General features: G+C 39.9%; 1 protein-coding gene across 5 annotated transcripts in view; it reads right to left on the bottom strand.

Moving 5' to 3' along the window:
* Positions 1-14,384, bottom strand: part of STAG1 (stromal antigen 1) — a 190,526-nt gene that overhangs the window by 173,867 nt on the left and 2,275 nt on the right. The window lies entirely within an intron of this gene.

Below are 14,384 nucleotides of genomic sequence, written 5' to 3'. Positions count from 1 at the left end.
GTTGGTTTCTGTCTAAAGCTTTTTATTTCTACAGGTACCATTCAAAAGCAGAATTGTAAGAGGGACTTAACCTTGTAGGAAGGAGCATAATGAGCAGATTTGACGCAACACATAAATTTCAATGACATCTGCTTTCTTCAGCGGTGTAATTGAAAACTGATATATGACCACATTAATTTCATTAACACATAACTACAGTTTTCTTATAGACCTCATGCTACCTTGTGATGACACCTAGCACACAGCACTGATATAAAGTAGACTCAGTTTTCCCTCCCCTACAGCGCTGCCACTGAAGTTATATACTCCTGTTTGATCACAGAAACACTCAAACTCCTTCACAGTAACACAACTCTTACTGTAAATCTAACAACTAGATACTCAGTCAAAAAAAAAACCAGGCTCCTAGAGGAGCATATGGAATATGTAGTGTTCCCACATTCACTAGTTTACATTAAATCGATACAATTGAGTTGCTACTCTTCTGTGGCAAGACTGAAAATCACTTCTTTGCCAGGCAAACACCACAAAAGTATCAATTGATCAAAGATTACTATTTTCAAAGGCTTCTTCCTGTCTGATAGAACTTGTGGATACTGCAGCTTTTAGAGAAAAGCCTGTTTTAATGCCAGCCCTCTGAATGAACAACTCTAGCAAAGCCCAACACTGAGCGCTTCCAAAAAGTTCCTTTGCTGTCGCAATTCAGGGAACTCTTCAACCCTTTTGTGTCAATGTTTTAGTGTGATATTGGTTGCATTCAATACAAGCATCTTCCAGATCCCGATATACTGGGCAGCTTAAGAGAATACAAAATGAGCCAGTTATTAGTTTCAGCAAAATTTCCTACACTGAAGCTAAAAACATCTTGTTGGCATTCAGAGAGCAATGCTAAGAAAATCCTGGATTTTAAGCTAAAAAAAGTTTCATGAGCTCCTTATCAATGGGTACAAAAGCCTCTTCCACAAGTCTTCAATATTCCTCAAAGGAGGGAGTACTGATTCATTAACAGCAGCAAGCAGAAATGGAACAGTTAATTCTCTCTCTAACAGGAGTGCCCACATTTTCTTTGAAGGCAGAAGATACTCCTCAAATATGAAAATGCAATTTGGCAGCCACACTTGAAAAGAGGTTGTCATTTTGAGTAGCTGTTGACCTTACTCAAACATCAGGAGAATGATCTGGAAGAATGAGATACCAGATTAATTGCCAAAGGATGAAAAAAGGAAAGAGAAGGAGATTTTAATTCACTAGAAACATGGAAACCTGAACACATTTTAAAGTATCATTTTTATTAGGAGGGGGGTTTACAATTATTTTAATTTAAATGTGAGCATTTAAAAGGATGTTTATTATTGTTCTCTAACGTACAATTTAATTTCTAGTCTGCTTGCAAACTCCCAGACTGATGAAGGCTTGGATGAAATTAAACTGTGTTACAGGGAAATAGAAGAGAAAATAATTAGTATGGTAGTTAAACTTTGACTTGCAAATATAAAATGGTTTCCTGAATCAACAAACAATTGTCATTAGACCAAGGTAAGATTGAAATGAACGTTTAAAGTCTGTGATCTCTTTTCTGAGCAGAGCTCCCAGGTTACAGGGGAAAATGAACCCTTAAGGTCAAAAAGACAATTCCTAACCGCAGTGGATCATTTAAAGGACAAATCACTTTGTCAGCCAGCTGGTGAGACTCTTGTTTGTAACACCAAACCATGTAGTTCTTTGCTGTCAGAAGCAATTCATACAGAGCCACTGTGGAAAACCTCTCTGGCCTATAAAGGGTCAGGAAAACAGTTTTGGAGCTTAAATAAGGACAGGATTCCTTGGAACATTGCATTCTTTGGACTATTGCAATGTCTCAACAGAGCAGAGCACAAGAGAAACTGGTGGTGGGATTGTGCATGACATTCATGAAACCAGGCTAAAAATGCTGTACAAACTAAAGAGGTTATGATGCAAACAAATACAACTCAAACACCTCATGTACATACAGTGCCAAACTCTTAAGGAACCAAAGAGCAGTTGACTTTTTTTTTTTTTTTGCTTTGCATATTTGAGAGCTTTTAGAAGGGAAAGTAAGAGACTGATGATTGGGTTCTTCCTAGTCTATTAAAGAGGTCAATATATTGGTAAGAGAAGCGATATAATCCTGGAGATAAGAGTTTCCCTGGGCGGTACATTTGAAGAATAAACTACTGATAGTCTCCCAATTGCAATGATAAGGAAGAAACTCATATTCCCAGAGAACAAGCCAGGGTACTTGAGAAACCATTTACTCCTGTACTATACACTGTTACTCCTAGTAAAATGCTCAATTACAGAACAAAGCATGCTCCATTTGTTTGAGAGCTAGGCTAAGAAATGCGGTTGCCACAGAAGTATAGAATCAAAACACCAACTACTTCTCCACCTCCAAACCAACCTGAGTATCACAATTATTATACATTAGACCACAAACTACTCTCTAGCCTGCAGAGATACCTGTCTTCCAACATGCCTTTACTAACAACCACACCAAAGAAACAGCACAGCAAAATATAGCTAACAATGCTGGGGAACTGCAGCTTAAAGAGAGGACACACAGGAGGAAAGGAAGGTTGTTCAATCACTGTCCTCTTGGCTTTGCACTACTGAACAACTTGCTCATTTGGTGACAAACCAACTGCTAACAGATTTCAAACTCATTCAATGTGTTTCCAAAAAAACCATTACAAACATAGTGGCTACTGATGATCTGGCAAACGCTGACAGCATTGTAACTGCTAAGTGAAACGTACAATATCCCCTATTTTATTACGAGAGCTGTGTAGAGCACTTGTTCCCTACTGGAAGCAGGGCGTGGAACAACTCCCTAAGCCATGCCAGGCAGATGACCTTGTGCTCCGAGCAGGAGCCAAACTGCTCATGGAGGAAGCAGTCACAAGGGTGGAGGGAACGGAGGCTCATCAGTCAAAAGCAGATGCTTGGGGGGTGACATAAGGGCAGCAAAGGTGATAGCAGTGATTGTCACCCTAAAAAAAAGTGGGAAAATACTAACCGAGAACAAAAAAAGCACTTTAAAAAAAAAAAAGATCAGGCATGTCTATCAATACAAAGCTACTAAGTGAACAAAATCCAGTAAAGCCTAGAAAACACAAGCTAGTTTCATTGCAATTTTAAACCTTTATCCTACCTCTACCAATGGTCCCAAGAAAAATTAGTTTGTAATATACACATTGAGACAGATTGTCAAAATAAGCAAACAAGGAGTGAAATCCAAGTTTCAAATCATCATGCACTTAAAATAGTACAGTACCAATTCAGATCTATGTCTGAAGTTATTTGCTGAAGATTATACATTAATAGGAAAGAAATACTGTTATTTGAGGAAACCAGGATCCAAACAGTTAATAAATAAATGTTGCTAATTAAGTCATAAATAGAAGATGGTTTCAAGGCTTGAAACATCCTTACTTGGTACAAAAATATACCCACAGTCTGAAAGAGACAAAAGCTGCAAATACTGTCCATGCTGGAAGACATTTGTTTCTTAGCCAAATTTTAGAGGAAGACTGTAAAAAAACCCAGAGCCTACGTTCACATTAAATGTATCCTTTTTCCCTTTTTTAGCATTCACGTTTAAATTTTCTTTCCCAGCTTTTTTCTTTTCCTCTTACAGTTGCCATTAGACTTTTACCATGAAAAAGCAAATCCTCTTTCTGTATTGACAGAAGTAGTCATGAAGATTTGTACCATTTTACAGAAACAAAACCCCAGCATTTGAAATCAAAGGATGGAGAGAAACTGATGTTCCACGTACGCTTTCAACAGCTTGACGCTGAACAAACAAGGCAGCCTCTTTCTTCACTACTCTTCATGAATATTGAAGACTGCAGCTAATCAAATGACAACACAGACAACTGCATCAGGCAACAACATCAAAAAGGAAAGTCCTGATTCTCCTAGACAAGAGCAGTAAGAAAGCCACAGCTCCTGTATGATCAAATGGCATCAGCCAAGAAACTAATAAAATGTTTATATTCTACATCTTGTTAACCACATAGGGGAAGCTGTTTTTAATAACAGGCAAATATTGATTTTTTTCACTGCTATCAATTGTTTTCCATGCTGGTTCCCATCCTGCTTTTAATTCCTCCATTTGTGAGAAGGATGAACATGCCTTTCCGACAGAAACCAAGACTGAATCCAGATATGCAACCAAGTGCAGGCTAATACAGAATCGCAAACATTGGGATTGCTCACAAAGCCTTACATGAGCTACAAACAAGAGGGTAACAATGGAGCAATGGAGTCTTGTGAAGAGCTCTTCAAAAATAAACAGAGAAAGATCCACTCAGCTCTACTAAATCTTCGGCATTAAAGTGGGGTGCCTAGTTTGGGGTTCCAGGCTTCAAGATATGAACTGGCAGGAGAAAGTCTACAAAGCAGTGAGCTGGATCAGAAGACAAGAAAACACAATCTATGAGGAAGCACAAATATAAAGACACAGTTTGTGTTACAGAAGAGACCAAGCAGGGTCAGAAAATGATAGCTCAAATACATCCAGGTACATCAGAAACAGCTGGACATAACCAAATAAAAAAAAAAATAATCAAAGTTTACTGCAAAATGTGTCAGTTAGGCATTAAGGCAAAAACAAGCAGCAAGAATAGAAAGCCCTGGAATAAGCTGCTTAAGAAATGCAGTGGAATTTCCAGCAATTAAGAGATTAGACAAGCACCTGTCAAGAATATTGTGAATGATCTTCCCCCAAGACAGAGAAAGGGATTAGCTCAAGGTCTCTCTCCATTCTTTTTTTTGTTCAGTCCTCTTCCAGGAACAAAGAAAGCTCAGGCAGAACCATGAAAGTAAAAGTAAATAAATAACCATTCTAGGACAAGTCCATTGTTACAGTAAAACACAAGATTGGATAGAGATCTCGGAATACTACAGTTTTAATACCCGTAGTGGCTGTAAAAGCAAGATGAATTTGGATTTAAGAGTTATGTCGCCAGGGATTCCAGCAATGCACCAAAAAAAAAATCAGTGAAAGAAATCATATAAAATAATCAGGCATAAGCACACTTTAACAGTCTCCCCAATACCAGTTCCTTCATTAAATAAAACTTCAATGGTAAAAATCTTTCTAACATGTGTTCTCCCAACACAGCACGTCCCAGTTAGAGGATGAAGACGCCCGAGAGATACTTTGCAATTTTTCAAATATAAGCTACTGTTTCTAAAGCAAAAGACTTACAGGACAAAATAAATAATAGTGCATTTCTACTTGAAAGACAGGTGTAGAAGACTGCAAAGCAGGTATTACATGAAACTATCAACCATTTGAACATTTTGGGTAGTGGTCTTCAAGAAAACATACTGCCATGTTAAATCTGTGTTGGCAATACAGGAAAATTCTTATGAGTGGGACAGTAAGGAAGAAAGATTGTAAAGAACAGAATATGGAGGGGGCTGGGTAGTCTCAATTCTTCTCATCACACATGATCAGGATATTTAGAATTGATGGGTAAAAATAGTATTAGATCTACTGGGTTCCACTAGTGAGAGCACTGATACCCATGCAATAAAGTCACCAAATGGCTCCCAACAAAGTAACCTTCCACTTGGGTACTCGAGCAAAATTGAGATCTTCCATATAGACACTTTTGATCACCTTTATAATGCGCTTTGAAGCACCAACTATTCTGATCTTGACATCGACGTTTAGCTTTTAGCAAAGCTAAAAGCAGTTTACATTGTCCTTTTACTTCATATTCTGCTATGACATTTTAAACTGCCCAAGCACAAAAATGTTGTTGTATTCTGCTAGTTTTACGAATTTTCCCATGCTGGTATCTGTTTAAGTTGCTCTGGAAGATTTCAGCCAAAACAAATGTTCTCCTCTAAACAAAATTAGGAAAAACATTTGTTCGTTATTTGAGTAACTTGCATGCTTTGAAGGAAACACGAATATAGCACAAAAAATACCCAACTGGCAAGATCTGCCATTTAGCAACTTAATGACGACAAGGAATTTGAAGCCTAGTTTTCAAACCTTGGAAGTTATGCTTAAGATAGTCTGGCGTCAGGGAATGGCTTGTGTTTACACAGGAACAGACTGATGTCTGTCAAACTCCTGTCCTTCCTCACAAAGTTGGAAGGAGACAGTGAAGGTTACTCTCAATGTGGCACATGCAATCTGTTCCTTATGCAAAATCTGCACAATAACGAAATCTGCTCAGTGCAGATCCACACCAAAAAATGTATCTTGTAGTCCTTACCAAGCTATCATTTACTATTTTGCTGACACTTACAAACTGATCAAGCTACATGGATTTTTGCTGTTGTTGTTTTAAGCAACAACTTACAGCAATCCCATTAAAACCACAGAACAGGTCAACTACAGGTCTCTACCCTAAAGCAGGAAAACTCAGCAGGAGTTTCCACTGAAATCCCTGGAAAAAATACATATTTATCACTGCCCAAATAAATTCCTTAATCTCCTATTCAGTCACTAATTAGAATATTTTTTGTTGGAACACAACAGGTAAAATTCCGATAAGGAATTTCCAGTCTGAATGATTTCTCAGAGGCGTGTATTGTTTGGAACAAGATTTTAGTAACTGCCTAACAATACCCATCTAAACCACAGGCATGCTCATCTGAGCCATCTATAATAATGTAATAACCAAAGTTCCCTTTAGGATTAAAAAAATCCCCAGCAACTAAGTCTCTAACTGCCTGGACTTACAGCCAAGAAGAAAATAAACAAAAGGCTGTTCTGTGTCTTAAAGTTTTGGTCTTTCTTGCTCTTTAAAAGGATGCCTGGTGAATGCAAGATGACATTCGGATCATTTCTAACTTTCCTTCTACCAACATGTTCTTTCCTTTCTTCACCACAGCTTTTTGTCTTCTCAACTGAAGCCTCTGTTTCAGGGAACTCTGCCAGTAACGTCAAACGCAAGAGCTCATAGGAAGAACAGAATGGTTCTCCAATTAACCTGAGACACACATCCTTCTTTTGAATCATCCCTGAAAGAGTCTGATGGGCAATAAATATTAGCAATAGCTTGACTAGAGATTAAAAAGGCTAGTTGTTTTGGGTTTTTTTTACTATTATTATTAATAAAACACAATACTACAAAGAAAACCAGGGAGCTGCAGGAGCTGTGGTTACTTTGCATGATACTTTCTCTACTAGCTGCAGTCTGTATGCAATGGGAACAGTCTGGTCCCTCACCCCTGCCACCTCATTTGGTGCAAAGGGATCTCACCGTGTAATTATTTCTTCTAGCAAGCTGCAAGGCAATGTCTTTTTTTGTACATTCCCATGTTCTTGAATTATGTATTTGTTCCGTAAGCTCTTTTCCCTGTGTCATGCTCGCCTCTGCCAGTAATAGTGAACCTGCACATATGCTCAGGATTCAAACAGTATAAATAAATCTAATGGCACTTTGTAGCATTTCACAATGTGCTATGTGCCATTTACCAGTCTTGTAGGTGAAGAGATCAGAATTGGGGAACTACAAATCAGTGCTGATTGTCCCACATGCTGAATGCTTTTTGTGATTACTGTCACAGAAAGTCATTATCTTTTGACACAAGCTTGAATGCAAACACGAGTTACAAAGGAGCACCGAATTGCCTTCAGGACAGAGACAGATACAATAGTTAAACTCTAGATGTGGGTGTTATCAAAGCATGACTTTAGGTCAGGGAAGTTGTTTGAGGGAGAGACAACAAAGGAGGTGACTGCCAAAAATTTATGGGCAATAAGACGTGAAAGGGTTATTCTTAGCAGTGTATTTCACAATAAGATGAGCTACATCAGTGACATACCCTAGCAACACCTCAGAATTTATTACAGAAAATACTGGTGGTATTACATGGAAAGAGACTCCAAGTTCTGCACAAATGCTATGGATGAACGCTGGTGAATGACAACACTCTTGCAAAAGGCCTGGCACTCCTCAGGGATGAAGTCCTGGCAGAAATCTCTAAGAAAATACTCTGAAGGCTTTGAAAAGAATAAACTTTCAAGTTTTAGCAGTTTCATAACAATGCATTTGCCTAGGGAAAACAAAATGTCAAGGAAATAATGGCAGCTACAACTGATGATTCCTTCCCCTACCCCCAAATGTGAGACATTGCTTCCCTTTATTTTTATTTTTCACTAACACCCTTAACTTTTCCTCTTCAACTTTCTACCTGGACACCAACACAAACTCTAAATCAACTAACAGTACTGAGAAATCAGAAAAGTAAGGCATGCCAATGCAAAAAGTTTGTTTTACCAGCTTTAATGGCTATGACAGCAACAAACATTTCAACTCCAAGACAAGAAATTCATAATTCAATAGCCACCTCAGGCAATAAGAATTTACATACAAACCCACGCACGAGTGCTTCCAGTCCATAACGCCCATGCTCTATAGTTACACCAACAGAAAGAGAAGTGTGCCAAAACCTTTCTTTGCAAAGCAAAAGACCAGCAGCTTCTCTGGTTTCTTTTGGGGAGAAAACCAAGTATAACAATAAGATACTGAAACACAGTAAGAAAAATGCAAGAAGTGGGACATTTTATTTCCATTCCTTTTCTGACAGTGCTGGTAATGTAGGTTATACCTGAAATTTGACTAACTCCATTGCCTGTGCTCTCCTACTTGCTTCTAACAGTGCAGCAGAGTGAGGAAATCTTCAAGCTGTGGGACAGGCTGCACAGAACAGTCTCCCTCCTTCCATTCCACTTCGAAGGTTCCACTTGTTACACTCCAGCTTTGGGGATATTTGATAGGACCCAGACGCAAGGTTTTACTGCCATGCAACCTTCTTCTGTCCTCTCTTCCACCTCAGCAAACGGATGGCACTGCCATAATTCAGATTGGCCATTTTTTAATGAAATAGTATGATATTCTGTGTGTCTCTTCCTCTTCAGGTTCTGGACACATCCAGTGTCTTGTACACCACCAGTGTCTTGTACAACAATACTATTCAGAATTTCCCTAAAACATTTTGAAACAGAAATTAAACTTCAGCTCCATTTGATCTCTTTGGCAGAGGAAAGCGTTCCAAATGAAGCTTACAAAACCAAACCACGTTGAAGAGAAAAAATCACCCATGTGACTGGGGAAGGCAATAGATATGCCATTTCTTCTGACCCACTATACTGACCCTTTTTAGAGGGATGAGAAAGGACACATTATAGGCAAATTCTGTTTATGTAAATACAAGCAGAACAATCAGCTAGTGCTAAAACAGGGAAAGCTTCCAAAAGCTGAAGAAAAACACTGCAACTCAGGAATAGAAAGGAGATGAAGAATAAACAAACCATGACCTGTAACTAAACGGGCAGAGTACCCAAAATGTTGCAATCTTTCAGGAAAGTCCCTCAAAAGGCTCGGTAGTTATCCTTCCCATTTTAATTCTCTATCTTCACTCACACTTTCATTCTCAGAGCATTATGTAGGGCAGAACACATGTCACAGATCGCTGAGTACATTTTGTGAGTAGCCAAAGGAAGGCAGACTTCAGCCCTCTGAGCAAGCATGATCTATCTTGCGCTCCCTGTACTGTATTATTCATTTCACAGTATCACTGACATCACGTTATTTTGTTTGGGGTTATTTTTAAGCTCAGTATCCAACAGAAACAGGCCTACACAACCATATTCTGCGTGCGTATCCTTCCCTCCCTGTCCTTTTCTCCAATTCCCACTACCAATAGTTGTCAGTCCCTGAACCAATTTCCACTGAACTCCAAAAAACAGAGATCCCAAAATAAGTTCTTCTACCTTTTTTAAAACACTAATATCTTAGAAGAGAGACGCTTAATTCCTCTGCAAAACCCAAGCACTGTCCTATTAAAGCAAGGTTAGAGGAAAAACAAAATTATTAAGACACCAAAGACGCCAAGTGAGGGTGAATCAAAAGAAAAGCCTTCAAGAAGAATTCTACTGCTTGAAGCAGTGCTTTCTCTTCAGCACAACTTATAATTTTACTTTTATATGTTTACTCTCTCATCTGACCCTTCCTGATGTTACAGTCTAGTAAGCCTACCTTACTAGGAACTATTCTAGAAGACAGATCAGTAGACAGCTAAATAGACGACAGCATTCAGACAGGGAAATTAACCCCACCTGTGCACAGGAGAGTCAAGTTCCACAAGCGTACGGGAGTTCTCTAGAAGATCTCCCTTACTCACACACCGATGGACTCTAATTGATAAAACCAGCTTTAATTTCCAAGAGACACTTAACGAGATTCTTCACAAAAGGCTCTTAAAGAAATTAAGCTGTCATGGCAATAAAAGGCCTTGCATAGATAGGCTATCTGGGTAAAAGAAGGGAAACAAAGAGCAAAACAAACGGTCATTTCTGACAATACAGTAAGGCCACCAGTGAAGTCCCACAGGAATATGAGCTGGAGCCCAAATTGAGATATTCTTACATCTGGAAAAGGAGGTGAGTGCTACCGATTTACTGGTGACACCCATGGTAAGGCAGACTGGACCAGCCGCAAAGAACAGAACACACACAGGCTACAGACAGCAAAGCTTGCAGAGAGAATTCAGTAAAGGTAAGAGCTGCCCGCAGGAATCCCAAATTCACATACATATTGATGGGCCCCACACTGAACATTGCCACCCAGGGTGAGCGCATAGAGCTGAGCCAATCTGAATCTCCCACCTAAAGAAGCCAGGGTCTTCATCTACAGAACCCTTTTTCCCCCAAAATATTCTTGCCACTGACCTTGCATCACCTCTAGCAATACCTTACTCTGATGGCCTGATTCAGTTAATTCACTGGGCAGAAAAACACCCCTCCCAATCAGATGGTTTTTGCCAGGTAGGGAATTCAACTAGCTCAAGGAAAGGTCAATCCAGCAGGAGCACTAGCACAAAGGAAAGGGAAGATCTGTGCAGCTGTGCAGAAAGAGATTGCTCTCAGCTGTGGCAGGCTGGCAGATCAGCTCAATCATCTTGTGCAATTCCACTGGCAGAAACAAGCTCTTGTGGTCCTAGTGAACAAATCTCAGAAAATAACAATGCAAAACTAGTGCATTTGTCACTCATTTGAGAGAGAATTCGTTATCCATTTGCAAATGAAGTTTCATTTTCCCACTTATAAACACTAACACATTGGTATCTTCCTGGTACTTGGGGATTCTAACCCTATAAGGAGAGAGAAACCCTCATGTGGGGGAGAGCAAACAGATTCTCAGCTTGTCGTTTGATTTTTTTGTTTCAAAAAAACACCACCACCTGCTATGCTCTGGTATATAAAAAACATGCATCCAAGATGAATTGCTTTCATTTTTATTATTTTCCTGTAGAAAAAATATTTGACATTTAGAAGCATTTCTGACACACAGGTCTGTTCTTATGTAACCCTACAAAGGCAGATTTTTTTTTTCCTATGAGCTCAACCATCTGCCAACACTGTGTTCACTCAGCTGACCTGCCAGTATAATACAAGTCTGCTGTATGGAGAGTTACAGAGGATCGACTCATCGTATTTATTTATAGAATAAATAGCACATACTCTGCTGAAACCCTGCACAGCAAAGAACACAGCTGGCTGGATATTGCCTCATGCTGCTTTCTAGTTAGACATCACTTTTGGGAACCACCTGAAACAACTTGCCTTTCAGTTAAGGGTGGAGAGGCTTAAGAATTCAACCTCTTGCTCTTAATTCTGCAATAAAAGATTAATAACTGTGCAACTGGAACTCAGAATATACTCTCACATCAAGCTCTTGTGTCTAATCATGCTGACTGAGAGGCCTGTCCCACCAAACAATGTTGTGCGACCAATGCCTTTTTGCATGTTTTAAGACTACAAATCCACCCTAGGCAGGACTAGCACCATAATCATGGAACAAGTATTTGGCAGCTCATGGCTAGCCAGTGCTCTCCATCTTTGGGTACATAGAGAGCAGCACAAATCAAAATCAGATGCCTGAAGGGATGAAAAACCAGAGAAAGGCCATGAAGATGCTGCGAGGGCTGGAACAGCTCTGCAATGGAGCCAGGCTGAGAGAGCTGGGCTGGTTCAGCCTGGAGAAGAGAAGGCTCCTTAAGGGGAGACCTTAGAGCAGCTCCAGTGCCTAAAGGGGCTACAAGAAACCTGGAGAGGGGCTTTGGACAAGGGGCTAGAGAAGCTGTGGAAGCCCCATCCCTGACACTGTTCAAGGCCAGGTTGGACACAGGGGCTTGGAGCAACCTTCTCTAGCGGAAGGTGTCCCTGCCCGTGGCAGTAGGATTGGATTCAGACAAGCTTTAACCCCTCCTACCCAAGCCATTCTATGGTTCTGTGATTTGCACCGCATATGGCATTAGCTGTATTTATAAATAGACATTTTCTTCCAAAGTAAGGTGGCTTTGAGATTGTCTAATATGAAAGCAGAGTCACCAAATTTTTCAAGTTTATATTGAAACTACAGTTCAGAACAGGATACACGTGATACTGTCTGGGCACAGAAGAGAGACCCTGACAAATCTGTTCTTCAAGGCATCCTGCTACCTCAAGCACACACAAACACATTTTCTAAAATACTAAAATGCCTGTTAAGATGCCAATGAGGAAACGCTGCAAAATTATGAAACCCAGGAGCATAGTTCCTTCTCATGTTAGCAAAGACCTGAGTCACTGGCTATTCTCTCACAAACAAAATGTCCAGTGGTGAAATCATTCCCTATGTTCAGACGCTCAGATATGTCAGAAACTAGAAAGTAGCTACAAAATGAGAACTAAGGAGAAGATTCCCTCTGCAGCTCCTTCTCTTCAGCTCTTTCAGCCAAGCTGAAGGTGTATCTACCTTAAAACAAACAAATTAGTGTGGATCTTCCTAAAACACTTGCTTTTGGAAGCATATTTTCGGACTGAAAAGTTGCAACAGAGCGCCATAATTATGTTCTCTCAACCCCTTATTTTCTAGGGAAACAAAGAAATACATCTCTCTATTCTGATCACATATTCAACACCCAAACCAACAAAGTTAAATCAGTTTTGGAAAAGCAAAATATTGCTGAGAATAAAGCATCTCTCTAGATGTCCTGGCTAGAAATGACAAAACCATTATCTGCCGGTGAATTCAAAGTTTGTAGGATTCCTCCTTCTTTTCCAAGAAAGAAATCTAACTCTATTCCTTTCTATTTTTAGCCGGATGAGCAAACACAGTGGCACTGCAAGCAGGAGGAGATGGCAATCTGCAATGGGAGAGTTTCAGAGCTCCACATGATAGATTTGAGCGACTGCAAGTAAACCCCCAGAACTTTAAAAAAGGCATTAAGTATCCTACAGATTTTGGTTGGGGTTTTAAGTCTTGAAGCCAGTACGTCAGATTTAGATAAGGCACATTCTTATCTTGGCACCAGATATCAGCATTACCTTCTGGTTTTGACTCCAAGCCAAAGCCTCACCTGAACACTTGGGCACTTTGAGGTGCAGAAAGGGGAGAGCCAGACCTCCAAGAGGCCAAGCACCCACTCGGCAGCACTGCATCCAAATTCAGGTTTTAGCATTCCTGCACAGCTCAAGTAGACAACAAGTTTTCTGCTTTCAGTATGTCTTGTATTAACTACAGAACTAGCACTTCCAAATTTTCAGCAGGGTGTTAAAGTCTCTTGTGCTTTTTACCAGAAAACAACTTACAAATGTTTAACGAACGTCTGAATGCCAACAAGAACATGTTACAATATACGTGTTCTTATCTCAGAAAGGACTTTTCTTAGAAAGCCATCACGATTAAGCATTTCTCTCCCACTGCATCCTTACACCTCTATAGGCCGACTTGCCTACTAAAATGATATTTAAAACACCAATATTTAGGCACCTTATATCAGGGCAAGTCTTTACAACAAAGGGAAAGAAAGGAGAGAACCCAAAGTCACCAGTGCAAACCTGAGATAGATGTTCTTCTTTAAGAAAGGGTTCTTTCAAATCAAAAATGTTTGCTTGCTGAGTTTCTGAGCATTCCAAGTAATTCATTTTGTCAAGGCATCCAAATATTTAATGTTCTACTTTCAGGAGACGTCATATAAAAATTTGCACAACATGAAGGGCTGGCTATGGACAGAGACAGTAGCTGAAAAGCTTGGAACCCCGATCACAACACCAGGGTTTCAGCAACCCCCAAATTCTGTCCATGGCATACTGTGTGTGGATGTTTGGCCATAAATGCTGTCTCTCAAAGTAAACTTGTCAACTTCAGCACGTTTGCACATGTTAGGAACCACCGGAGACTGTGAGCTGTCAACTGCCATGTGCTTCAGCCCTGAAATACAGGGGTTGTACAAGAGGTGCTATGAACCTCCAGAACTGACACTAACTCTTTGTTCAGCTTCAGAAAAGTACCATTTTCCACCATCCCCTCCAAGTGCTGTCAGTCCACAAGCGGTCCAGCAGC

This window comes from Strigops habroptila, chromosome 8 (genome assembly GCF_004027225.2).
Source record: "Strigops habroptila isolate Jane chromosome 8, bStrHab1.2.pri, whole genome shotgun sequence".
NCBI classification, from domain to species: domain Eukaryota; kingdom Metazoa; phylum Chordata; class Aves; order Psittaciformes; family Psittacidae; genus Strigops; species Strigops habroptila.
This window is presented reverse-complemented; position numbering and strand designations above follow the sequence as displayed.